General features: G+C 35.8%; 1 long non-coding RNA gene across 1 annotated transcript; it reads left to right on the top strand.

Annotated features, from left to right (window-relative positions):
- On the top strand, positions 1-26,531 carry LOC113934239. The gene is made up of 3 exons (XR_003523600.1): positions 1-106; positions 11,983-12,054; positions 26,406-26,531. It is a non-coding gene; the product is annotated as an uncharacterized LOC113934239 (long non-coding RNA).
- The last annotated feature ends 382 nt before the right edge of the window (positions 26,532-26,913 follow it).

Below are 26,913 nucleotides of genomic sequence, written 5' to 3'. Positions count from 1 at the left end.
CAGATTTTCTATCAAGAATTGGTTGGTGAGGAAATTAGAAACAGAGGTGGAATTAAAGTCCTTTCCCTTAGAGATCATACTGATGGCATTTATCAGGAATTATGGGGTAAGTACAAAGTAGCTTGGGATAACAGCAAAATACAACAAAAATGTGTTCCCTTGGGAGAAAAAAATGGCATTTTTTTTTAAAAGAACAAACGCTACTGGATTGTCAGTTTCTCCGTATATTTTCCCCTCTGGTAACTATCCCAATACTATTCTGTAAAATTACTTCCATCTTTGAAATTACTAAGATGTGATATAAACAGAGATAAATAGGCATTTAAATTTTTACTGATTCCTTTAAAATAATTATATATTCATTTATAAAAAGAAATTCAACTGATTTTTATTATAGAAATCTATTCTTCATATAAATTGAAATTATCTAAAATTGTTCTATGTTTTACTTAACCCTGACATTTGCTGAATTTGAAGTAGGTGAGGATTTATTTGCGACAATTATACAAAATCTACTCATTTCCCTCGGGTTCTTAGAAGAAAAATGAAATAAAAGTTCAAAGGTGGTAAATTAGCCTGACATCCTGGCATTCAGAGTGGACTCCATCCCTCATACCTGGAAAGAAATACTGCTGGTACTCTTTCAGAGAGGAGTTAAGACCTGTGGATTCTTTAAAGTATGTATTCATTCACCCTCTTCTTTCAATCACTGAAATAAGCAAGAAACTGAACATGAAACCTGGCTAACCTTTTGAATTATAGTAGTTCCCTCCAGGTTTCAGTAAATCATTTCTCCTCTTACTAATTAGTGATAGTAAGAAAAGTATCATGGATATCAGGACCCTCCGATTACTATGTCTTTAACCAGGATCCTACCCTAAACCAAGGCCAGAAAGAATTCTAAGTAAAATTGAAGGAAATCTTTCCTTCAGAGCTGTAAAATGGTGTTGGCAGGACTGATGAGATATGGACCAATCCCATTCTCTTAGTGAGCATACAAGTTAACCACATTTTTTTAAGTTCTTTTGCATCTAGTAGGGCCAATGTGACTAGTTCTCACTGACAGATCAAGGGCAGAAGTGAAGTGTTACTTCTGAGCCTAACTCGGGGATCTGCCCAAGGCCTATCAAATACATGTGTATATATGTGTGTGTATACACGTACACAGACACATACAATAGAAATTGTATGTGACTCACAAAACCTAACTTATTAATTACTTACTATCTGTATATACACACATAAAAAACTGTAGGTTTATACTAATACCTTGATTCCAAACTGAGAACATAAGATTTGTTTTATCTCCTGAATTTTCTTTGATGTGTAAGTTCTTTCTCTAACATTGAGCATCCTAGCTCCTTGGCTGGCCTCTCTCCTCCTTCTTTTCATCCACCTCACTTCACCCCAAAATTCCCAGTGGGACAAGATGATGGAAGGACCAGGGCTCATAGTTACAGGGAGGTCGGGGGAGTCTCTGAGGTCAAGGGATGTTTAGGATGTGGCTTTGCAAAGAATTTCCAAGTTATTTCTTATCATTTGGAGAAGGGATTTGGGAGATCACTTATTCTATACCCCACATCCACAACTGCCTTCAACTACTCCACAATTTCTTTTCACCAATAATTCAATAGGAGAAAGGAGGAAAATTATAAAGGAAGTATTCACATAAAAAGTATATATGGATTTTTAAACTGGTTAAACTGTGATAAACCACATCCATGATAAAATCATTACTAATTAAGTTAGAGATACAATTTTTCACGTATTATGTTGACAAACATTAACAAGGTTGGTATCAAATATTAACAAGATGTGGGAAATGCTCTCATGCTTCAGGTGAGAGTGTAAATTATTAAAATCTCTTTGGATGATGCCTTAGCAGTGTCTTTGAAATTTAAAAGCTACCACCTTTTGACATAATAATGCCAGATAAAAAATTTTTGTTTTTAGGTTTACTTGCATGTATGTTCAAAGCCACAAAGGTAAGTTTATTGCAGCATAGCAAAAGTGAGGGAATAGAGGCAAGTTTAAAAAAATGAACTAATGCAGGGGTGCTTGGGTGGCTCAGTTGTTAAATGTCTGCCTTCGGCTTGGGTTGTGGTCCCAGGGTCCTGGGATCGAGCCCCACGTCAGGCTCCCTGCTCTGCAGGAGGCCTGCTTCTCCCTCTCCCACTCCCCCTGCTTGTGTTCCCTCTCTCGTTGTCTTTCTCTGTCAAATAAATAAAATCTCAAAAAAAAAAGTGAACTAATGCAGTTTGTATTTTACAAGTGGAAGCCACCTTAGGCATTTAGAAATACCATTTCAACATTTCACTTAGTATTATTGTTCACAGAAATATTTATGAAAGAAATGTAGCAGCAAAAATATCTCATCTCCTAAGAATGGGAAAGGTTTTGGTATAATTAGATTTTAGATATTGTTTAAGTTAAAAAAAAACTTTTAAATTATAAAAACAATATATTATTTATTTTTGTAAATATGAAGTATATATTTAATATTTAGAAGAAAATATAAAGAGCAACTGCTCATATGTTCATAATTTGATAATTTTCCTAGCATTCCTCTTTTTTTCTATTTTATACATATATGTATTTCTCACAACATTGAATCATCATGAACATTTTTTTTAAGATTTTATTTATTTATTTGACAGAGAGATAGAGAGCACAAGTTGGCAGAGCGGCAGGCAGAGGGAGAGGGAGAAGGAGGCTCTCTACTGAGCAAGGAGCCCGACGTGGGGCTTGATCCCAGAACCCTGGGATCATGACCTGAGCCAAGCAGTCCCTTAAGTGACTGAGCCACCCACGTGCCCCGAACATTTTTTTCAAAACATCATTAAATCTTTTATAAAAAGAATGCTTTCAAAAGTTGCCTATTGGTAATCTTGGCAAAGTTTCGGGACACAAAATCAATGTACAGAGATCTGTTGCATTTCTGTATACTAATAATGAAGTAGCAACAAGAGAGATTAAGAAAACAATCCCATTTATGATTGTATCCAAAAGAATAAAACACCTAGGAATAAATTTAATTAAGGAAGTAAAAGATCTGAACTCCAAAAACCATGAAAGATAGATGAAAGAAACTGAACATGACACAAACAAATGGAAAGATATCCCATGCTCATGGACTGCAAGAATCAATGTCCATAATACCCAAATCTACAGATTTAATACAATCTCTCCCAAAATACCAACTTTTTTTTTTACAGAACTAGAATAAATAACACTAAAATTTGTATGAAAACAGAAAGGACCCCAAAGAGCCAAAGCAATCTTGAGAAAGAAGAACAAAACTGGAGGTATCACAATCTCAGATTTCAAGTTATACTATAAAGCTACAGTAACCAAAACAGTATAGGACTGGCATTAAAATAGACACATAGATCAGTGGAATAAAATAGATCCCAGAGAGAAACCCATACTTATATGGTCAATTAATCTATACATAGGAGGCAAGAACATGCAATGGGAAAAAGACAGTCTCTTCTATAAACGGTGCTGGGAAAACTGGACAGCTACATGTAAAAGAATAAAACTGGATCACTTTCTTATGCCATACACGAGAATAAAATGGATTAAAGATCTAAATGTGAGACTGAAACCTTAAGTCTCCTAGAAGAAAACATAGGCAGTAATTTGACATCAGCCATAGCAACATTTTTCTAGATATGTCTCCTGAGGCAAGGCAAACAAAAGCAAAAATAAACTATTGGTACTACATCAAAATAAAAAGTTTCTACACGAGGGCGCCTGGAACAAACAATTATGACTTTTTTCTATCTTGTTCACAATTCTTATTTATACATACAAACATATCAAGACTGCTAGTAACAGGCATTTGTTAGGTTAAGTGAGATAAAGATGGGTTTGTGACTACTAGTCTCTAAGGTTATCAACAGGGGGAGGGCTTTCCTAATAATGCATGCATAAACACAAAACAGGAAGAAGCCAGAATTTTTAAATAGGAGGAATAAGTTTCTGATTTTACTATAGGTGAGTTTTTAAATTTTTTGGAGGTCAGATGCTTCTTAAAGAAACCAAATGTTTAGAGGGGAGGGGGGTGGGAGGATGGGTTAGCCTGGTGATGGGTATTAAAGAGGGCACGCTCTGCATGGAGCACTGGGTGTTATGCACAAACACTGAATCATGGAACACTACATCAAAAACTAATGATGTAATGTATGGTGATTAACATAACAATAAAAAATTAAAAAAAAAGAAACCAAATGCTTATATGCTCATACATATGAAATTTAGCATATAATACTATGGAGTCCATGAATCTCTTAGAGCCCATTTGGAGAACACAAATTATGAACCTCAAGGGGTGCCTGGGTGGCTCAGTTGTTAGGCGTCTGCCTTTGGCTTGGGTCGTGATCCTGGGGCCCTGGAATCTAGCCCTGCATCGGGCTCCCTGCTCCGCGGGAGGCCTGCTCCTCCCTCTCCCACTCCTGCTGCTTGTGTTCCCTCTCTCGCTGTGTCTCTCTCTGTCAAATGAATAAATAAAATCTTAAAATAAAAAGTTTCTACACAGTGACAGAAATGATCAACGAAATTAAAAGAGAACCTGCTGAATGAGAGAAGATTATTTTCAAAGGATATGTCTGATAAGGGGTTAATATCCAAAATACATAAAGAACTTATATAACTTAACACCAAAAAACAAAATAATCCAATTAAAAATGGGCAGAGTACTTGAATAGACATTTTTCCAAAGAAGACATATAAGCAGCCTACACGTAAAGACGTTCAACATCACAGATGAGCAGGGAAATGCAAATTAAAACCACAATGAGATATCACCTCACACCTGCAGAATGGCTAGAACCAAAGAGACAAGAAATAACAATTGTTGGCCAGGATGTGGAGAGAAAGAAACTCTCATTCACTGTTGGTGGGAATGCAAATTGGTGTAGCTACTGTGGAAAACAGTATGGAGGTTCCTCCAGACATTAAAAATAGAATTACTGTATGATCCAGTAATTCCACTACCTAAAGACAATGAAAATACTAATTTGAAAAGATATATCCACCCCATGCTTATTGCAGCATTATTTATAATAGCCAAGATATGGAAGCAACCTAAGTGTCCATTCAGAGATGAATGGATAAAGAAGTGGTATATATACACAGTGGAATATTGCTCAGCCATAATAATGAGATCTTGCCATTTGCAACAACATGGATGGACTTAGAGGGTATAAGGCTAAGTGAAATAACTCAGACAAAGACAAATACCATATTTCACTCATATGCAGAATTTAGGAAAGAAAACACATGAGCAAACAAAGAAAAAAAAAAGACAACAAAACTACTCTTAAATACAGAGAACAAACTGGTGGTTGCCAGAGGGGAGGTGGGTGGGCAGATAGGTGAAAAAAAAAATCTGACTATCATTCCATACATACTTCCATACCAAAATGTATTATGCATTTAGATGTTTGTGCTAGATGCATGAGTTGCTTTGGCTTTTGCTCTTTATACATGTTACTATATATGATGTTGCAATGAGCATCTCTGAGTATAAAGTCATGTCCCCATCTTTGAATGTTTGGTATGAACCGGTGGTAAATTCGTAAGTCTGCTCACAGAGTATAGATAACATTCCTAGAAAAGACTACCAAACTGATCTCCATAAACGTGGTACCAGTTTATAGTCTCAATGAAAATAGATCAGTGTCCTTAAACATTATAGTTGGTGGCACTGCTTAACAGATAACGGGAGTTGGAGATAATTGATTTGGGTTGAAAATTGGTTTGAGCTAATACAGTGCCTTCTAGTTTAGGATGGGAAAAGATCAGCCTTTAGATTTAGACAGATCTGAGTCATAATCAGACTTCAGTTAATTAACATCATAAGCCTGATTTTCTTTACCATACAACGATACTACTAATGATCATCTGAAAACGTGATCTGAGAAATAAGGAACAAATATTAACATCATTAAGTTTCTGGACCATGCTTTGTATTTAGTAAATAACAACTTTTATAACCATCATTATTGGTAGGTAAGCAGAAAATTTATGAGGAGGGAGTTTATTACAACACCACGTTTCTATTAACTACATCCTAAAAATTATCTCTCCTCATTTATGCACCTGTCACTAAAATGTGCAATTTTGTATTAAGCATTTACTATTGTGATCATGGTTTTTCTTATTACTCAAATGTTAATGGAATACCTCCCAGTGAAAAATACCAAGAACAAATGTAAAACTCTTGGGATAGAGTCAGATTCAATTAATGAGAGATCTAAAAGTGAACATGATTTTTATCACAAAGTTTTATACCTGCAAGATTCATAGGACCTTCCATGTGTTGTTTTATTTCCATTACAACATTGAGTACTAAATGAAAGGTGGGGTAGGGGGAGCTATCTGTTAAAAATCTAATGTTCTGGAGTTTCTTTCCATTATACCATACTAGATCATGGGTGTGCCACCAGTTTTCAATAATCATGAATTGAGCTGCATTTAGAATGTTCAGAAGATCAGATAAGGCTTCTTTTTCTTTTTTTAAGATTTTATTTATTTATTTGCCAGAAAGAGAGAGAGAGTACAAGCAGGGGGAGCGGCAGACAGAGGGAGAAGCAGGCTCCCCAATGAGCAAGGAGCCTGACATGGGACTCAATCCCAGGACCCTGAGATCCTGACCTGAGCTGAAGGCAGACGCTCAACCATCTGAGCTACCCAGGAACCCCAATAAGCTTTCTTTTTAAGTAATATATGACAAGTAATATATGAAAAGGCAAAGAAAGTTAAAGACAGATGGAAAGAATTGAAATAAAAAATCTCAGCTCACCTATAACTGATGTTTCCTATATCTACTTCCCAAAGGTAACTGAATAGTTTCTTATGTATCTTTTTAGGTTCTTCTAATTCATAGGCCAGACTATAGATGTAAATCAATATCCACAGGATTATATCTAATATGTGGCATACTATATATTCTATTCTGCTCCTTTGGTGTATTTCTATTTTATTTAAAATAAAAGAAGATATTTTAAGAGAAAATATAGCACATTGTTTTTTTATTTGTAAAAAAGGTATTTTATTCTATTTTATTAAGAGAAAATATAGAACCCTATTTTCATAAGGCATAGTTTTTTATGTATAAATATAACAGTTTATTGACCCAGTTCACTGTAGATGGATATTTAGGTTGTTTCTAGGTTTTTCCCCCAAGTTCTTTTTACTGTGTGCTACTGAATAAAGGAAATTTGAGAGAGAAATTCTTCTTAATGAGTTATAAAATTATCTATGTGTGTAATTTTAGGGTATGTGTAAGAGATAGGGAGAAAAGGAAAGCTAGAATTTTGCAAAAAAATGTAGGGTTTCAGCAATACAGTTTTGCTCAAAACCCTCTATTTTGATCTTTCAATACTTGTGCACCAAATAAGCAGAAAACATTTTCAATGGGCTAAAGCCTGTATTCTCACAGGCTCTCCACTCCATCAATTGTTAGAGGAGGAATGATTTCTACAGTTGAGAACAGAAACCCAAAGGCAACGCTGTTGGCTGACACAGCAACATCTTCTGTGACATCAAAAACAACCTGGAGAAGGAAGTGGTGATGGAGATTGTGTCAAGGAAAGGAAAGGTCAGGGTGAAAACCTTCTCAGAGTTGCTCCTCAGAGATGTTAATGTGTACAGATTTGGGCTGTTTAGATGGATGCATCTGGAAAAAAATATAGTGTTATATGGGAAAAGCTGCAATGGGAGTAAAGTGGCAATGCTTGGATCACTGAATGAAGCAAAATTAAGTGTTGTTCAGTGAGAGGAGAAAGGTCTCTTCTAATGCATCCAAGAGCTCCTATTTTTACAGTTCCTTGTGTGGAAGCGAAAGCATTAGGGAACTAAAAACCTTGCCTGGGTTTCCTGCAATTTGACCACACCAGGCTGTTTGTGGAGCAGCACTCTGATGGGTTTTTAGCTTCCATGTGAGGTTCATGATGGCTTGTTTAAAAAAATTGTTGTAGTGTTAGTTTGTCAGTCCAGGTAACTCAAGGGTCTTCTTTTAAGGCCTAAAGTTCTAGAAATGCGACACCCTTTCACAGCCATCAAACATCACCCAATAACATTAATGTGCTTAAGAACAGCAAAATTTTGCTTTCCATTTTTTTTCTTTTTTGAAATGGCGTGGCTCTGATTTATGAATATTTAGCATGTTTTCTTGCGAGATATCATTCAGGGACTTGGGTTATCAAAGATTTTCTAAGTTTAATGATTCAGATGTAATTAAATGTCAAGAAAAACTTGATTAGGGCCCAGAAATTCAAAGTAAAGCTATTTTGTATTTTGGACCTGTCATTTACTTTGTATTGTGAACTATTATAACTCCTGAATTTTTTCAAAGAACAATTATTGTTGATTATTGAGTTCTCTTTGGGGAACTGAAGGGTGAGTTGTTTTATAAATTGGGAAATTTCTGTTGTTTTAAATTGCAATGTTTGTTCAAATGAGAAATAGTCCCTATTTTTATTTACTTATGTTTATTTAAAAATAGTCTTTCTGTGAATGAAACTTTAAAAATAATAAAGTTTTTCTCATTTTATGTTCATCCTATTAGAAACCTTGTTCCGACTGTACTGCTTTTGAAATTCCAAGAGCTGCTCAATCCTGTATTTTAGGACTGGCCCCGATCCATTTCCACTCAGCATGCATTATAAAAAGAAACAAAGAAAATAGGTCAGAACTGTTTAAAAATACAGAACCCAACAGATTCAGGTTAGATCTACCTATTGCCAAACAACTTTTATTTAAAATGGAAAAAAATCAAGTTTATTTTGAAATAAAGATCCATTAAGCAAGGGTGTACTACTCTATGAATTATCAAAAGACTATATGAGACTTTTCTCATTTCTGCTCCTTGTGGTGGTGACAAACAGAAGGTGCTCTAATGAAGTCAAGATTGACACCGTGATATAGGTCGAGAAAGAATGAAACCATCTCTATATTTCTCCAATTGAAAACACTAGGAAAATACAAAAGGTCTGGTCCTGAAGGCGAGGGGCTGGGGAAAAGGAAAAGGAAGGCCATTAGGTGAATGGACTGGTTCAACCTGGCTGGCTGCCCAGAGAGGGCAATGAACTTTCTGTTAGCATCTGATCCTCCTCAGCCCCTTGAGGGACCAAGCGAGGCCTCCTGTCAAAGGGCTCCCTTGGAAAAGGCTCAAAAATCTCAAAATCCGTTCTCCTCTGCCTTGCTTTCATGGCCTTGTGCTTCTTTCTTTTTCCTGGGCTCCTCATTGATGATTCCTCCCTGTCTTTGGTGCAGTCTTGCCTCCCATGTGGGTCATTTGGACATGACTATCCTACTAACTCTTGAACTGTGCTCTTATTCCTTTGCTATTTTTACCAACTCTTGGTAAAGTGACAGCTGCAGCAGACCAGGTTGAAAAAAAACAAAACAAAACGGCTTTTCTTTCCCAGTCTTTGAAACCTCTTACCCTTATACATTGTCCTGAAAGGTATCATCCACCCATGTAAGGTTAACAGTTAACACTTTCTTTTCCACCCACTTTATTGTAGTGCAACACTTTGAAGGTGGTAAAAAAATCGACTTTCAAATTCACCCTTTATCCTGTTAATACATACAATTTAAAGGAAATTATTTTTTCTTTTTTCTTTTATCTTTTTAGAAAAATTGTTGGCATTACGATGTGCTACATTAATGTAATTGTTTCAACTTACAGTTTATCAAATCAGCAAAAGCAATCTTTAAATCAGTGTCATTTTTTTAGCCTTAAAATAAACTGTTCTCTGAATTTGGACAGCTTATTTCTGGCAGTTTGCAGATGGACAGCCTCATGGCATTGCTGAATGTATGCATTAGAACATAATTAGCTACATATAAAGATAGGTTCAGCTCTTTCTAAATGGGTTAATCAGTTCTCACTGAATTCAGGAAACTCAATGCTCAATGTCTTTAGACTTGTTGGCCTAGACTTTAGGTAAGTCAGACATAAATAAACACACACCCTAATGGTAACTAGTTTTGTCCTCTTCAGCCTATCAAATTATCAAAGCATGACTATTACCCAGTCATATTCCAAGAGACTTCTTTATTTTGATTTTTTTTTTTCATTTGTAACCAAGAGCTTTACATGTGCATCATTACATAGATATTTGTGTACTGCGCTGCCTTTGCATGCTGGTTTTGCGGGAGCGGAGCTCATTTGCTTATTAGTGAGTTCAGTTATTAGACTACCATCTATAAATTAGTTGTAAAATATAACTCAACTAAAACAAGAAAACTGGGCTGCATCTCTGGCTTTCATCCTGTACCCCACCTGTTCCTTAGATCTTTTGTTTCTTCTGCACTACATGGCATCTAGGATCTCTGTACCTTCAGGGCTCTCTACCTGGCTTTGCTTCTTTATTTCTATTCTCTCCAAGGATGTTCTTATCTAGTCCTATGCCTTTAAACATTATATGTTGATGGTTCTTTAATGTGTATCCCAAGGACTGATCTCTCCCCTTGTGTTCTATCTTCATCTGGATGTGCGATAGATGTCTCAGACTTACCATGCGCCAAATAGAACTCTTGAGTACTTCCGTGGTTATCCCCTACTTTCCAGTCTTCTCTATGTCAGTAAAAGACATCACCATCTACCCAGATTTCCAGCAGAAATCCTGGGAGGTATTCTCGATGGCTTCTTTCAACCTCCAATCTAATCAATTAGAAGTACTATTGACTACTTGTAAATATATCAGATCCTCTCGGTTCTCAATCTTTACTGCCACTGTTTAGTATAAATCACCATCATTTCTTTCCTACCTGAAAGTTACCTACAGTAACCTCCTAACTGGTCTCCATGCTTTTACCTATGCCTCATTTTCTAAATGTAAGTGAGACCTTCACATGTTTGTTAGTTTTTTCTTTTAAATGAAAGTATGAAAATTCTGAAACAAATTCAAAGTAGAGAGAATAGTACAATGAATCCCCATGTGTTCATGATCCAGATTCAATAATTATGAATTACCAATTGTTTTCAACATAGTTTTACATGACTCTCCTCCCTAAACTGAAATACTCTGAGGCAAATTGCAGACATTGTAACATTTTATCTGTGAATATCTCAGTATATATTGCTGAAAGATAAGGACTCCTTTTTTAAAACAATCCTATAATATCAAATATCCATTCAATGTTCACATTTCTATGACTATCTTAAAATATTAGTTAATGATTCCAAGTAAGTTTTGCATATGCATTTGACTATTTCTTGTCTCTTTAATTTATATATTCTTTCTCCTCCTTTCAACATACATATCAAAGTGAACTGTCGTTTGAGCTGGAGAGGGCCCCTTATTTTGCGTTTTTGTAATTGCATGTCCTGTTACATGGTATTTTCTAACATTTTTCTCTGATTTCATGTGTTTTCTAAAACCTGGTAGTTAGCTCAGGGACCAGGTTGAATTTAGGTTCACATTGTGGCAAGAAGAGTTCATAGTCGATCTTTACATTTCCTAGTGCGATTCATCAAAAGTCACACAATATCTGGCTGTCTTTCTGAGATGTTACAGTGATCAGTAGATTAGGTTTCATTAGCCTGATGCGTTCTTAAAAATGTTCTCCACCCATAATTCACTTGGTTTTAGCTATTGCTGATGACTGTAGCCTAAATCCATTTTTTTTTTTGTTAAGGGTTCCAAATAGTTATATCCTAATTTTACATTAACTTTTCATTTATTTGCTGGAATATGTCTAAAAGAAAAACTTTCTCTCATTATGTAGATGTTAGTACCAAGGTGAGTTTGTTTAGGAAATGCAGAATGAATGGGAAATCTTTCTCCTTATTTACAGATTTTTAGAAGAACAGATTGTTTCTAGCATCCTTCAAGATAATGGATTTTTTTTCTTATTGGGTACTATTATGAAATCATGGATTTTAATATATTTATATGATTTTAAATATGTATCTGTCGTGATTATTATTATTGCTATTGTTCAAATTGTCCCTTTTTTGGCCAGTTGAACTACTTCAAATTGGTTCCTGAGCTTTGATGACAGGACCCAATGCTTCTACTCTTTTGTGATGATAAGGTAGGTCTTCTATGCTCTTCTTGTATGTATCCTGCCCCAAATCTGGAAGACCCCAATTTTCCAAAAATAAATGGAAAAATTGGTTTTCCAAAAAATTTTAAATTTTTTTCAACCAAAAATAGGTTGAAAATAAAATATGCCATGAATTTATATTCAATTTCCAATTCCAATATTAATTTAACTTCACTAGTCTTATATTTGCATATCTTTTCTCTTATGGTGAAAGTCTTGGATCCTAACAATAGTAATGTAAGTACTTTTTGCTCTTCCTAGTGTGTGTGTGTGTGTGTGTGTGTGTGTGTGTGTGTGTGTGTGTGTGTGTGTGTGTATCTGTATAAGTGAGTTTGTCAAATACAGACATATGTACACATAGTTACAGAATAAGAATATGATTACTAGAAGTGGCTTAAGATCTTTACAATGTTTTTGTCCTTAGTCTATATACCACTGGAGATGTGCAAATTACTATGTTTTAAAATCACTTAACATAAACGCTTCTCAGCCTTTAGGCTAGGATCAGGTGTGAAATCACTTGATATAATGCCTGTTGGTGTGGTTTAGCCCGCTGATACGCAGTTCACTTTATATGTTTTATTTTACTTTCAATTCTTAGGGTTTATTTCTGCTTACATTTGTTATGTTGTATTATTATGAAAACATTTACATGATTCCAAAATCAAAACTACAAAATAAGGTAGTCAGAGAAGTCTCACTTCCAACCCAAACTATTTCATGCTAGTCTTCTGCCCCCCTTCCATGTAACCTATTCTTTTAAATTAATTTTTGGTTTATCTCACTTTTTCAATAAAGGGTATTTGTGTGCATGTGTATTCATCTGTGTTTTTCACCCTTCTTGAAGATGACTAATAGCATACCGCACGTACTTTTTTTTATTTTATGGTATATGCTAGATACCACTCTACAGTCAGTGTAGAGATGTTTCTCATTCCTTTTCAGAGTTAACTAGTATTCTGTTGTGTGGCTATACCATAAGTTATTCAACCAGTCATCTTTTTATGGACCTTTAGATTGTTCCAGGCTTTTGCTTTATAAATACTGTCTTCCTCTCATGTAAAACTTTTTAATGGCTTCCCACTGTTTTTAGATAAAAATTCAAACTACTTTGCATACCCTACATGGCCCTGTATACGGGGTCTTTATCTTAATTTTCCAACCTCAACCCATACCATTTCCACCCTGCCTAGTTATAGTCTCACCTCACAGGACTTCTACTCTGATAAGAATGCTCTCTTGACACATATCTTCATGGCTGATGTATTTTCATCCTTCAGATTAGGGAAATTCAAATATTACTGGCCCAGAATTATCTCCCTGAATTGTCCTATCTATGGTATCACTAATAGTTACTCACTAGCTAATTACTTTGCTTATTTTCTTCTAATATGTAATACAATCTGCAGTGGGATATGGTATATCATATTATGTCATTATTATACATCATATTGCATTATATTATTTGTTCATTTGCTGCTTGTTCTCCCACCTACATATCCTTCTGACCAGTGATTTTTTTCACAACTTAGATAGTATCTGACACACAGTATGGTCTCAAAAAGCATTTCTTGTCCTAACGATGGAGGGAATCAATATCAAACAAAATATGCTACTGTGGAAAAATACCTATAAAGAGCTTAGCAGCTTAAAACTCCAAATGAGTACTAACTTGAATCTTGTTGTACATAACCATGATATATCCAAAAGTGTATGTCTTACACAATCTGTCAAGTGTCAGGGGGTTAATGTGCTTGTGGCCTTACTTGAGCATTATCTCATCAGATTATAATATCTAATTTTTTGTACTTTAGGAACCAATGCAGTAATATTTGTCTGTGATGTGTATCTCCATTAAACTATGAGGTCTTTACTTTAGAGATTCTAGCTAAAGGTTTTACCATATCCTTAGATTGTTGTCCACAAGTGTGAGAAGGTATCAGACATACGGTTGTCCTAACAAGAGAAATACTGTTATTTCCATTTTAGAGATGAGGAGACTATCAGAAATGTTAAGTGATCTGAAAAATGGCACATATTAGATGACTTTGCTGGGACTCACTATCCCGTCTCCTTAGCTCTAATCTCATGTTTTGTGTCTGGATATAATGAATCTGGAAACCTAACAAACTGGACTTCTCATGACTTCTGGCCAATAAATTTATGGTTTAACAAGAAATGTTAAGAACTTTTCTAAGAACTTACATTTGTATAGAGAAAAGTCTGTCTGTGTTGGTGTGTTTTCATTCACTTCTATCTCTTCAGTCAGAAATTTCCTCGGACTCCATGACCCAAACACCCAAGATTTAACCATGGGATAAATCTTTGACAGTCTCTACAGTGTTAAAAAGTATTCACAAATACTCATAAGTTTTTGACCTAGTTAAAGTCTCATAACTAACTTAACTAGTTTTGAAATGTTCTCTTTTTTCTGTTACAAAACAGCCCATTCAGCATTACGCCATTCCTCACACTCGCCACGTCTGTCAATTTTCTTTCAGTTTTCTGTCAGACTGCCATTTCCCTCCAGCCTCGATCAGGCTGCCCCTGTGCTGTACAGAAACGGCCTAAAATTCTTAGCTGACAGCACCTTTAAATGGCCAGGTACATATATTTTTCCTCATTGTAGCCACAGCAAAAATATCCAAAGCATATAAAACTTATCTTAACAAAAAAATGTGAAATTTATATCAAATCATTTTTGTCACAATACTCAATTTCTGTGTAAAAAAAAAAAAATATGTGTGTGTGTGTGTGTGTGTGTGTGTGTGTGTGTGTGTGTGTGTGTGTATCTACCATTATTATGACTTTCATGACAGCCCTTCTTTCTTTGCCAGGTTATGACTTTTAGTAGAGGCAAAATGTTGAAAAATTGAAAAATTGAGTCCTTATTTTACTTTATTTCCCAAACTTCTCTAATTTTTAGAACAATTTGGAACATATAATAAATAAACATACAGATGCCCAAGGTTTATGCTTCATGCCTAGAGTTGTTCATGGACCAAGGTTAGACTGGAGCCTAGGAATCTACATTTTTTTTTTTTTTTAAAGACCACTTGATTCTGACATTAGGCCTAATTTGGGATTATCACAGGTCTAAATGCTCTACCATTTACATTCTGAATTCCTTGAAGGCAATAAATATACCTTTGTCAACTAAAGAATGTTCTAAAACTTAAATATGCATATGAGTCATCTGAGGATAGTGTTACAATACAGATTCTGATTCAGTAGTTTTTGGGCAGGGCCTGAGATTCTGCATTTTGGAAAGGCTCCCAGTTGATGTTAGTTTTATTGTTCCATGGAACACAATCTGAGTAGCTCTCAAGCTCTATGTAATTTTTAGAATCACCTGGAAATTAAAGTATAAATAGATAGATATAAAATCTATCTATCTATACATATATATATAGATTTATATCTCCCATACCTGAAGGTCACTCCAGTTCAATGAAATCAGAAGCTCTAAAAAGGAGAGGTCAGGATATAAGTATATTTTAAAAGATCTACAGGTGATTCTAATGTGTAGCCAGGGTTTAAATGCTTCCTCCATACCCTTCCCCAATCTACATATGAAGTAATAGATAATTGCATTATCTATATTCTTGAAAGCACCAAAAGAAGGGGAGAGAGAAAGTGATAACAAAGAGGACATCAGTTACAGTGAAAACAAACTAATGCTATCATTTCTTCCCATCCGCAGAGCATTTCATTATTTGGAAATTTGTAGTGACACAAGTAATACTGAACATTGTCACTGTACATTTTATTTTTCATAAATTCATTCATAAAGCTGTATTAACTGATATTTCTGTAGCTGCTATTATTTACCACTGGTATCCAAAAATTGGTTTTACTTTTTAAAAAATTTCTGTTCAGAAATAAGTAATTAAAAAGCAATTCTGAATTCTGTTCCTCGTTGCGAGAGTTAACTGGTCCTGGACATCCCCTCCTACCACAAACGAGTAGAAAACTACATAAAATATAGGAAAGGGCTGTTTTCAGACATTGGAAACAAGCAGTCCAGGGTTGTTATCCATGACAAAAGAAAGCGAATAAGATGGGCACCATGATTTCCCTGGCTTTCTGCCTAGAGGCATATTCTGGATCATGACCCAAGAAGGGGCTCTCAAGAGAACGCTAGTCTTGCTAAAATGAGATGACAGAAGTCAGAGCTTAGGGAGGCTAAGGTGGCTGGAATTTGTGGGACAGACTAGTAAAAGGGAAGAGAGATACACAGAGAAGTAGCATCAGTAATCTGCATAGGATTCACAATGAGTCTAATGCTGAATATTAATCTACACAGCCACGGAATGAAAATCGATCTGGCTGGCAAAGGATCACCAAGTATGTATAAGCTAAACAAATAGCAGAGCCTATATAAGACTTGGGGATACACAAGCTACAACAAGGCAGATTGGAGGGATCTTGTTGAATACTCAAGAGGATTTAGTATAGATTCCTCAAGAGTAATGTTTTAGCAGCAGGATTAAAGAAGCCCTACATTGGAACAACCACCACACAGCAAAAACAGGGCCTCAAACAACAAAATAGTGCCATCATTTCTTCCTCAAAAATATCAAGTGGATCCAAAATTACTTAAGTATCTGCTAAATAAATGTCAATGTTCTCTGAAAGAAAGCAACACACTCTAGACATGCAATAATGTAATATTACACTGTCTAGCATCCAATACAATATTAACAAGAAGGCAAAGGGGCAAAAAGAACAGGACCCATTATCAGGAGAAAAAAACGAAAAACTAAAAATAAATGCATGAATGACAGAGATATGGATTTATCATGATCATAAATGAAGATCTAGCTCACATATTTAAACTCACATTTTAGAATTTAAAAGCAAGGGGTGGGCACACAAAGTATGTGCTAGGGTGTGATACCTGAAATAACAAATTTGATGCTAATTCGCTTTTATCTGAGTTATGTGTAACATTGCCAACCTATTTATGGTTAATAAGTATCACTGTATAACTTGCTAGAGAATAAATTTAGGTAAGATACACGTTACTAAGAAGTAGAGAGGAGCATCTGTGACAGAAGATAAACACAACTTGTATTTATTTCTTACTGGCTGAGATCAATCTTCTACCATGATATTTATTATTTCAAGATACGTTAATTCAAGATATGTTGTCATATCCTTAATTACTTCCTGACTAAAGTAATTGGAAAATTAATTTTGGGTCAGGGTTACAGAAGACTATTTGAATATTCTCCAAGACTTTATATCTTTTCTGCAATCATTTATGGAGATTTCTCTTAAAAAGAGTTAAGTTAGCATTCCTAAAAACAGGGGCTTAAAAAATACGTTAAAATCTAACATTCAATTATGAAACTTTATCAAGTCTTGTATTACAAGTTATAATTAATTAAACAATTGTTAGTGCCAGCTAGAAGTTGTTGCTGAAGTTTTTGTAGCAAGTGTTTTCATTTATCAAAGGATGTTCATATTCATTTCTATTGAATATCTATCATCTATCTATCTATCTATCTATCTATCTATCTATCTATCTTTTTTTAAATGCCCATCTAATAGCAATTTGACATCCCTCTGTTTTCCCTCTTCACATAAAGAGAATTCCTGTGTGGTTAATAATTATTAAGAATACAAGAACTTAGGGAGGCCATAGATGCTCAAAACTCGGGCTTTTGATGGCTAGCAGAGATGTACTAACAGAATACGTTCTCCCTCCTCATCTCCAAACATGACTTCTCCATCTCTAACCATGCCTGCTCATTTGCCTTCCCTCAACATTATTTATCTTTCCATTCCCACACCTTTTCTCTTTGGCATCTTACCTCTTCTCGTAATTCCAAGTGCTATCTGTTGATATCCTCCTCATCTGTCTCTTCAAAATAGGCTTCTATTCTCATTTTCAGACTTGTACAACTTAACGTGAAGCAGATAAAATGTCTCCATCACCTGCGATTCAATGTCCTGTTCGCAACCTATCATTTTCTACTAAAATACCTTCTTTCCATACTCAGTTCCTACTTTTTCAAGTACCACTGACCCAAACAATCTTCCAATATCCATGCCTAATACCACTATAAGATCACATAGTTTCTCTCACTGGCCACATTCTCTCACTGATCACTTCTTGAGTTTGATTGACTATATATCCTAAAAATATTTGTTCCTACTTTTTACCTCTTTGGGTCAGCCCCTCATTATCATTTGCATGGACTAATGGATTTCTCAACTTGACACTTGACAAGTTGAGCTGAGTAATTCCTTGTCGTCGCAGGCTGTACTATGCATTGTAGTATTTTTAGAAACATCCTTGGCCTCTACCCAATAGACACTGTTAGAAGTGCCCCTCTTTCCCCAGTCGTGAAAAACAAAAATATCTCTAGATGTGGATAATCATCTCCAGTAGGGGAAAACTGCTTCCCACTGAGATCTACCACACTAATACGACTATATCCTAACTTGTTCTCATGTTTTTTAGCCTCAGGTTTTCATCGTCTATGGAAGTAGATTTTCCAAAATTAACTTATGACCAAAATTCCCTGTTTAAAATCCTTCAGTGATTCCACATTGCCTAAAGAAAAAGTAAAAATTCTTTCAAGACTTTTATTGCCTCACTGATCCATTTCCTTTTGGCCTATGAATATTGATGAAGGAGACAAGGATTAACCCCAAGAAGCTTTGTATTTCATATTACATGACGTAGACAGGCACATTCTAACATTCTCCATGCTAAGCTTTAACCACAACTGTTAGGTATTTTTGACTAATTTGGAAGGCTATTTAATTTCCCCAATTCTATCTGTTCTCGATGTCTTATATTATAGTTCTGTATAGTTGGACCAAACAGAAATCCTTGGTCCAATAAGAAGGCAGCACATTCATTTTAATTATTGTTAATGAAGAAGCTTACTTAGAAGAAGTCAAAACATAAGCTGCAAGCTGTTAATTTTAATTCCTATTCTTCTTCCCAAAGAATGTTGAGAAAACAGAGGAACAAAAACAACTGCCCTACAGAAAGAACAGCGTATATTCCAATGCACAACTGAGAAGCATCTGCATTAGTCAGAAATGCCATACCAATAATCTGACCTATTGTTAGAAAGTACATTTTTTTCATTGTTTCCCAGTGGGACTTTATGCCAATCAGTATTGATTGTGAGAGTTCCAAACTTCTATTGGACTCTTCTTGTCTCTTAGTTGACAATTATTTCAGCCCAACAATAAGACAATTTGGAATTGTGAACATAAATTGATGCAGGCTGGGTCAAACCGTCTGATACCTGGACAAACCTCCTTTGAGTTGTGCTCTCATTTGATGTCAGAGCATAAAATCCTTTCAAAACAGATATTTATGCAAGATTTTTTATATTATTCATTTCTACCTCATTTTGGAAAGCACTGTTTTACTTTTTAAAGAAATATGATACATCCAGTTTACCCTAAGGACTTAAAATGACTAACTGAATGATAGCTAGAGTTTACACGAATGTATGCATAATGTGGTGTGAGCTGGACTCAAGGTAGGTGGAAAGAAGGAACACACAGTGGCAAAGGGAGTATGGAGAGGAACAAAAATGGGAGGCTACTAGGCCTTGGTGGAATTTTACTTCTTTGAGAGAGAAACTAGTATAGATTGTTTTGTTTCATCTAACGCAGCATCTGCAAAAAGCTCCCAGGAAACCAGCTATGGTTCCTCAGTTCCTGGCAACTTCATTTAAAACTTTTATCAGTATAGCATAGTGCTTAAAAAGTTGGGCCCTGAAGTCAGACTCTTTAGACTCAAATTCCAGCTGCACAACCTGCTGGCCATGTGTTGTGCGGTAAGTCCCTGAACTTTGTGGCATGTTGGTTTTCTCATCTGAAAAGTTGGGTGGATAATAATGCCACTTACTTCACAAGGGTGTGATACTGAATTAATAATCCATGCAAAGTGCTTAGAAAAATGCTGCCCATGGAGCAGCCATCCAATTAAGTGTTGTCTATGATTATCCAGGACAGTCTCATAAATCTGAAAATCAAGACAGAGACAAAAGCAGGTAGCACCTCAGTAGTCAATCTCAGATGTCCAAGGCGAACACTACCTAACACAAGCTGGAACGACTTCTTTAAAGAACTGTTCCCTTTCCATCTGTTTTATCTTTTTTTAAACCTCTGTTTCATCTTCATGTGAAAAGTTCTAGTGCTCAGTTCCTTCCCAGTTTACCTTATGGTTATGGTGTATTTAACACTTGGCCTAAGTTTAGAGTTTAGAGGAAGTAAAACTGGTTACAGCTTTTAATTTTTAAAAGTCTTATGTGATGGCTTTCAAATATGACTGCTCATTAACATGTCCAAGTCGTTCCAGAACAGCTTGGCCAAAAAGAGCGTGAATTTGTCTCCTAACCTGAGCCGAAGGCTGACGCTTAACGACTGAGCCACCCAGGCGCCCCTCTTGCCTGATATTGTAAAGACTTGAGGAGAAAGGTACTATGGAAAATATTACTGTTGTTATTATTAACAATAGCAGTAACAGACCACTGTAGCTGTGACAGAATCGAAAGGAAATGCATCCAAGTGCTTTTGCAGACATTTTGAGGTTCACACAGGAAAAGCTTAAAAATATGTCTCCTCATGTATTTTGGCCAAACCAAACCTGTCTCTTGATTTATGTTAATTATGTCTGAAAACCCAATCCCCGAGGCCTTGGTCTTTTCATCCATTTAGAATTCATTCTTTTGCACTGGCTAGTAATTACTGGCCAATGTCCTGACCACCCAGCTGTGCTCCGACAGTGTTACCTAGCTTTTGCGTTCCCATCTTCCGCTGAGGTGAGCACTCCTTCCTGCTGCTTAGTGACCGTTAAATCACCCAGCAAAGACACAAATACCCTGCTTCTTAATGCAGAAAGAGCTGGTGGTGTAAGGCTTTTTTTTTTTTTTTTTTTTTTTTTTTATGATGCAAGTAAACCATATATGAATAGGAAATTAGTTAAACTTCTCTGGATGTTCATTTTTCTAGACTGAATTTAAAGGTCCAGATCAGATGGCCAGGTGAGGCATCTACAAATTCTTCCACATAATGCTCCAAATGAGTGCTAAATGGCTAAAGGCGGGGGATTCATCTTCCTTAAAAACAAGTCTGAAGGTTAAAAAGCCAAATACGTGTCACTGTAAAAATCACTTATTGTAGTGTCTGAAGTTCTGTCTTTGAATTAACACCATCCCTTTATTCCACCATCTACAACTTGTACACAAAGGGATGGTCACTACTTGGGAGACAACAAATGGTTAATGTTCAGCATGACCGACGGACAGCAGAAATAGTTACAGAGTAGTGCTAAAAGTGTGATTTTAAAGGCCTGATTTCCTCACTTAATTTGTAATTCCTTACCATCTTTGAACTCTCCTCATAGAAAAAATTAGGTTCTCAGATAGCCATAAGATTGGGAATTTAAATGAATTATTAAGTTCATACAGAGCAAGATACGAATGTCTAAAATAAAGCTTAGGTATCCACATTTTGGGTCGGGTCAAAAGAGCCAACTCCCTATCATGAAATAATGTCTTAGCACCAGTAGATATTGTCATTTTTGACATATCTGTTGAAGAGAAGTTTTGAGTGGGAAGAACTTTAGATTCTACTTTGTAAGAAAAATCATAAAGGGACCCAGATACTTCCTATAGCTAAAGAATTTATCTGCCCTATGACTCTGGAAGCCTTGAATTTAATATATTAATGTTTATTACAAACATCTAAAGCAATAGTGTAAGAATGAGAAAATGGACTATCCATGTATCTGAAGAATGAAAGTTATATTAAGTGATATTCATTTATTGTTATTTTCCAAGAAACTGCTGAGCTATTTCAATTTGCATATAGTGTTGATGGGGAAATTAAATTGTTTCAGCATCAACTTAGGTGGAATGGGATTCCTGGCTCTTTAGAGATGCACTGTCCAATACAGTACCGTTAGCTACGTATGGCTATTGAGTACTTAAAATGTGGCTAGTCTAAATTGAGAGCTGTGTTGTAAGTATAAAATAGACATAGGATCTCAAAGGTTTAGTATAAACATGTAAACTTTATCATTATTAATTTTTCATTTTTGTACTTTAGATGTTAAAATAATACTTGGAAGAGAATAGGTTAAAGAAAATGTATTATATTTAAATTCACCTATGTCTCCTTAAATTTTTAGGGAAAAGTTAACAGTTTAAAAAAACAAAATTTTAAACTGTTCCTATAACCATATTCCATTCCTGTTGGATTGTGCTGCTTCAGAGAACTAAGTATTATTAAGCGGATAGGGTGCCAGGGGGAAGATGAGGGCAGCCTGCAGCCTATATCCAAATCCATCCCCTTATTCTGGTATCTGAGCAATATGGAGAGAGAACTACAGGTAGGAGCAGAAAGAGAAGTTTTCATGCGACACTTTGAAGACATGGTCATCCCTGCTCGGGAACCAAACTCAACAAAAGGCAAACTGGGAGCGAAGAGCATTTTCTCACGTCGCTTTAGGGCAATGGAGCATGACTTCTTTCAGGTCTTGTTCTGTGCGGCAACTGGGAGAGTCCTTAGGATATGGCGATGGCCCCCAGAGGCCTGGGGAAACATGGCCGGTGCCAGCCAGACACAATGGAATCCAGGAGACAGCTGGCAAAGCAGGAGAACTACCAGGGGTAGCTGACTTTCTGCAAACATATGAGAGCCTGCAGAGGGACATCAAACTGTGCTGGGCTGCAGAAGTGATTTGGGAAGATGTTACCAAGAGCCGTATTCCTATTGCCATTTTCTCTTTCCAGTCGTATCTGTAAACTAGTGAAGACTGGAGAACACTGTATTCCTCAGACTTATTCTTAGTGTCAAAAGTTAGGGGGGAATAATCAGATTTAAACTTTTATCACCACCTGCTTATAATTGTTTTTAAACAATATATATATTTTTCAATTATCATTGTTTTTAGGGCTACCAGAATCAACTTTTACTTCTGGAATACATTCTTTTTTTTTTTTTTTTTCAACTACTGAAGTTTTATATTTGTATAAGTGTTTGGATAAATCCATTTCTCCCTGTGGATTCATTCTACGTCATTTTGTTTTTCGATGCTAGGGCTGGTGAGTGGACTTTTCTTTGATTTTTGTTTGCGTAAGACCCAATTTTTGTAATAAATTCCTTATTCTAGAATACTCATGGTGGTTCTGCTTCCATGTTTGGAGCCTAACTGATGCAAGTAGCTAGGTGAAAACCACTCTGGGCACCTCCTCCAAATGCTGCCTTTCTGAATGGAAAGGAGACGATAGCTGGAGGTGCTTTCTCTGTGGGTATAGTGGGGAGGACTTGGAAAGCGGGGCTGGGGCCTTATTTTGCTAGTCCTCTAAATCTAGAGATGGGTGGTTGAGTTTGTTTCTGTGAGAACATTTAAAACCTTCAGCTATGGATAGCTATTTAGAAGCCACCGAAGGAGGCTATTCATCCAAGAACAAGTAAGGATTCCACTGAACTTAACCACAAAGGTAAGTCAACAAATTCACTGAAGAATATAGGTTGTCTAGTGCGTTTTTCTCACTTTTTCTGTTGTTTACTTCATCATGTTTATTTGAAAATTGACTCTATATGACAATCCATTCTGTCAAGTTTATTGTTAAAAGAGTAGGAATGGTTAATGACTCTGTGAAATTATGGATTCCTATTGTTACTAGGCTGATACAATAAGCCCCAACTAAATCTTGTAATGTATGACACATACATATGTGGCATTCACTGGGGTATAAATGATTGTATAAATGCTGATGCTGTGAAGTTTGCTTTCTAGACAAAATGAACATCAGCTCAAAAAACAATAAGGTAAATAGTTTGAATTTAGCTAAGGGCTTACTCCCAACAAAAAACAAACAAACAAAAATAACTATTTCTTTTCTATAAAACTATAAGATGGACCAATTTGTATGAATTGGGGACCACAACCTGATTTAAGGCAAAATCACTGATCTTTTTTAAATGAATGTAATTCTATCACTTTGATTTATCTTCTATTGACAAGAAATAGTTATCCCACAATCTTCTAAACTTTTGAATAGGTACTTTGCGAGGAAAACATTAAAAATAGTGCCTATTATTAATATTTCAACATTAATAATAACTAACAAATATAAATCCTACTGTGTACCTGATACTGGGCTAAGTTTGAACCCTAAGTGGTGTATAATATTACTCTGATTTCACAAATGAGTAAATTAAAGGACAAATAAGTTAAATAGCTTACCCAAGGTGACATGACTCATACAAGCAGAAGCCAGAATTTGAATGCAAGCAGGTTAGCTCTTAACTCCTATACCATACTAGCAGGTTCCATTGAGCTATTTGAAGATTGGTAGCTCTGGCTGACTTTGGTTGTTTGGGATGAGCTTCTCCCTGTTTCCAGTCATTTGGTAAGAGTTCCCAGCAACTGACTCTTCAACTGTATGCAATCAAGGTAGGACTGTCAATCCAGGTAATTTTCTGCCTTCTCTAAGAAAAAATGATGGCCAAATGCTCTCTCTTCCAGGAATACAACTCTTAAGCAGAGTGCCACAAGTTAGGGAAGGGACTGAATCTGAGCTATGTCCATGGTAATTCCTTGAAAGAAACCCTCCATTAATTCCCAGGACACATAATTCCTTGAAAGAAACCCTCCATTAGTTCCCAGGACACACATTCCTGGTTCATCGTTCATGAGGACTAATCTTTCAGCTTCTCCTTTAGTATTGTTTGCTCTTTATTATATTTATCCTTTTATTTGCTTGTTTTGCCGTATTTAGTTACAGTTGCTTTTAGTCAATAAAGAATTCTAAGAGATGTGCATGCGTAATTTTGGATATTCCAGAATAATTGCAGTCTCAACATTCTGTTCTGCTGGTTTCCCAAGTTCTTGAATCTAGATATTCTAATTTCAATAGCTGGATATCCAAATTGTATTTCTAATATCATGTTGTACATAAAGAACCAGGGTGATCATTGCACTTCGTTAGACTGTTTTTTTGCTGTTGTTTTGGAAAATGTGGCCATTCTGAATAGATTGCCCTTGAATCATGAGTAACCACAGATTAACTGTATTCTTCCACTTTACTGAGCTTCACGGACTTTTTGTGTGTGTGTGTGTGTGGTTAAGTTTCCTTTATTGATTCCAGCTCCAAAATTCTATTCCTGTGACCTGTCTTACCTTTCACATCTGAGGATTCTACAATAATTGACTTTTTTGGCATTATTTAAAAGTTAAGATATAATTCACAAACCTTTACATAGTATTTACCCTTCTGAAGTGCACAATTCAGTGGGTTGTTGTTTTTTTTTTAGGTATTCACAAGGTTGTGCAACCATCACCATTAATTATTTAATTCCAGAACATTTTCATCACTCCAAAAAGAAATCCTATTCCCATTAGCAGTCACTTCCCAGGATCCTTTCCCTTAGCTCCAGGAAATTACTAATTTACATTCAGTTAATGTATACTGTTTAAATATCCTAAAAGTATTCATTTACAAGATAACTTTTATTCAGTCAACCTATAATCAATGTTTAACATTTTCTACTTTTATACACTGACTTTAAAGTAAAAACAAAACAAAATGTATCTGTGTCCTAATAGCTACTGAGAGAAAATAGCTACAAGACATTTAACTCTGTAAGTTTTTCAGAATCCCTTAATTCTCTTTTTTAAACTATTACTTGATTTCTGAGTCTGAGAACTTATATAATACTATGCTTACATTTTATCTGGATCTAGGCAAATAAAAAAAGGCAATAGATTGAAAGATTATGCAAAGTCAGATTCCATAATCTTCCCCAGAATCGTTTGTCCTTCTAGAGCTTCCAATCACACAATTCCTTGACCTAAAATAAGTAAGAAAAATTTCATCTTTAATTAAACAATTTGAAGAAAATTTAAATTCTTTTGAATATATACTCTTTCTCAAGGTCTTCCTAAAGTCCTATCTGAAAAAAGAAACAGTTTTTCCTATCATGTGTTTTGCACTGAAGATGCACTTAAGAACTACAACTTAGGGGCACCTGGGCGGCACAGTCAGTTAAGTGTCTGACTGCTGGCTTGATCTCAGGGTCCTCAGATGGAGCCCCACGAGGTCTCCATGCTCAGTGGGGAGTCTGCTTGAGATCCTCTCTCCCTCTGCCCCTCCCCCTGTTCCTGCTCTCTCTCTCTCAAATAAATAATAAATCTTTAAAGAACTATAACTTAATGATGTGTATTTACCCAAGTATAGATATTAAGTAATAATGTCTTTATCTGTTTTATCTGTTTTATTCTAGAAAAGATTTTAAGTAGCTATATTTTTCAAGTTAGTAATTTTGACTTCAGGATGTATTGTTCTTAGGCAATATATCAACTCAGCTTCTGGAGGACCTCCACCTTTTTGGGAAGTGGAAAGGCTCCTGGTGAAGAACTCAAGGCTCTGGAGTCAGATAGCCTGGACTCAAATCTTACCTCTGTTCTTACTAGTCACATGAACACAGGGGAGTCACTTAACCTCTTTGTGTCTGTTTCCTTATATCTAACATGGGAATAACATAACCTACCTCAAAAAGTTTTTATCAGCAGATGAGACAATAAAAATAAAGTGTTTAAAATAGTGAGTGATATATTCCATGGGCTCATTTAAGGCTGGCAGTTGATATGAATTGAAACTATCCTTCCTCACCTCACCAAATGCGTTACTGAGACAGCTCCAGTTTAGAATACATCCAAGCTGACCCCCCCCCCCCCATGAAAGGTTAAGAAGGCTATATAATCAAAATTGTAATCATGGTAATAACAGTTAGAAATTGCTGAACAGGTCTGTGCCGACATGTTGATATAGCCTTTACTTGTTTTTGTTTGTTTCT

The sequence above is a fragment of the Zalophus californianus genome, chromosome 13, assembly GCF_009762305.2.
Source record: "Zalophus californianus isolate mZalCal1 chromosome 13, mZalCal1.pri.v2, whole genome shotgun sequence".
NCBI classification, from domain to species: domain Eukaryota; kingdom Metazoa; phylum Chordata; class Mammalia; order Carnivora; family Otariidae; genus Zalophus; species Zalophus californianus.
Note: the sequence above shows the minus strand (reverse complement) of the source record. Positions and strands in the feature narration are given on the sequence as shown.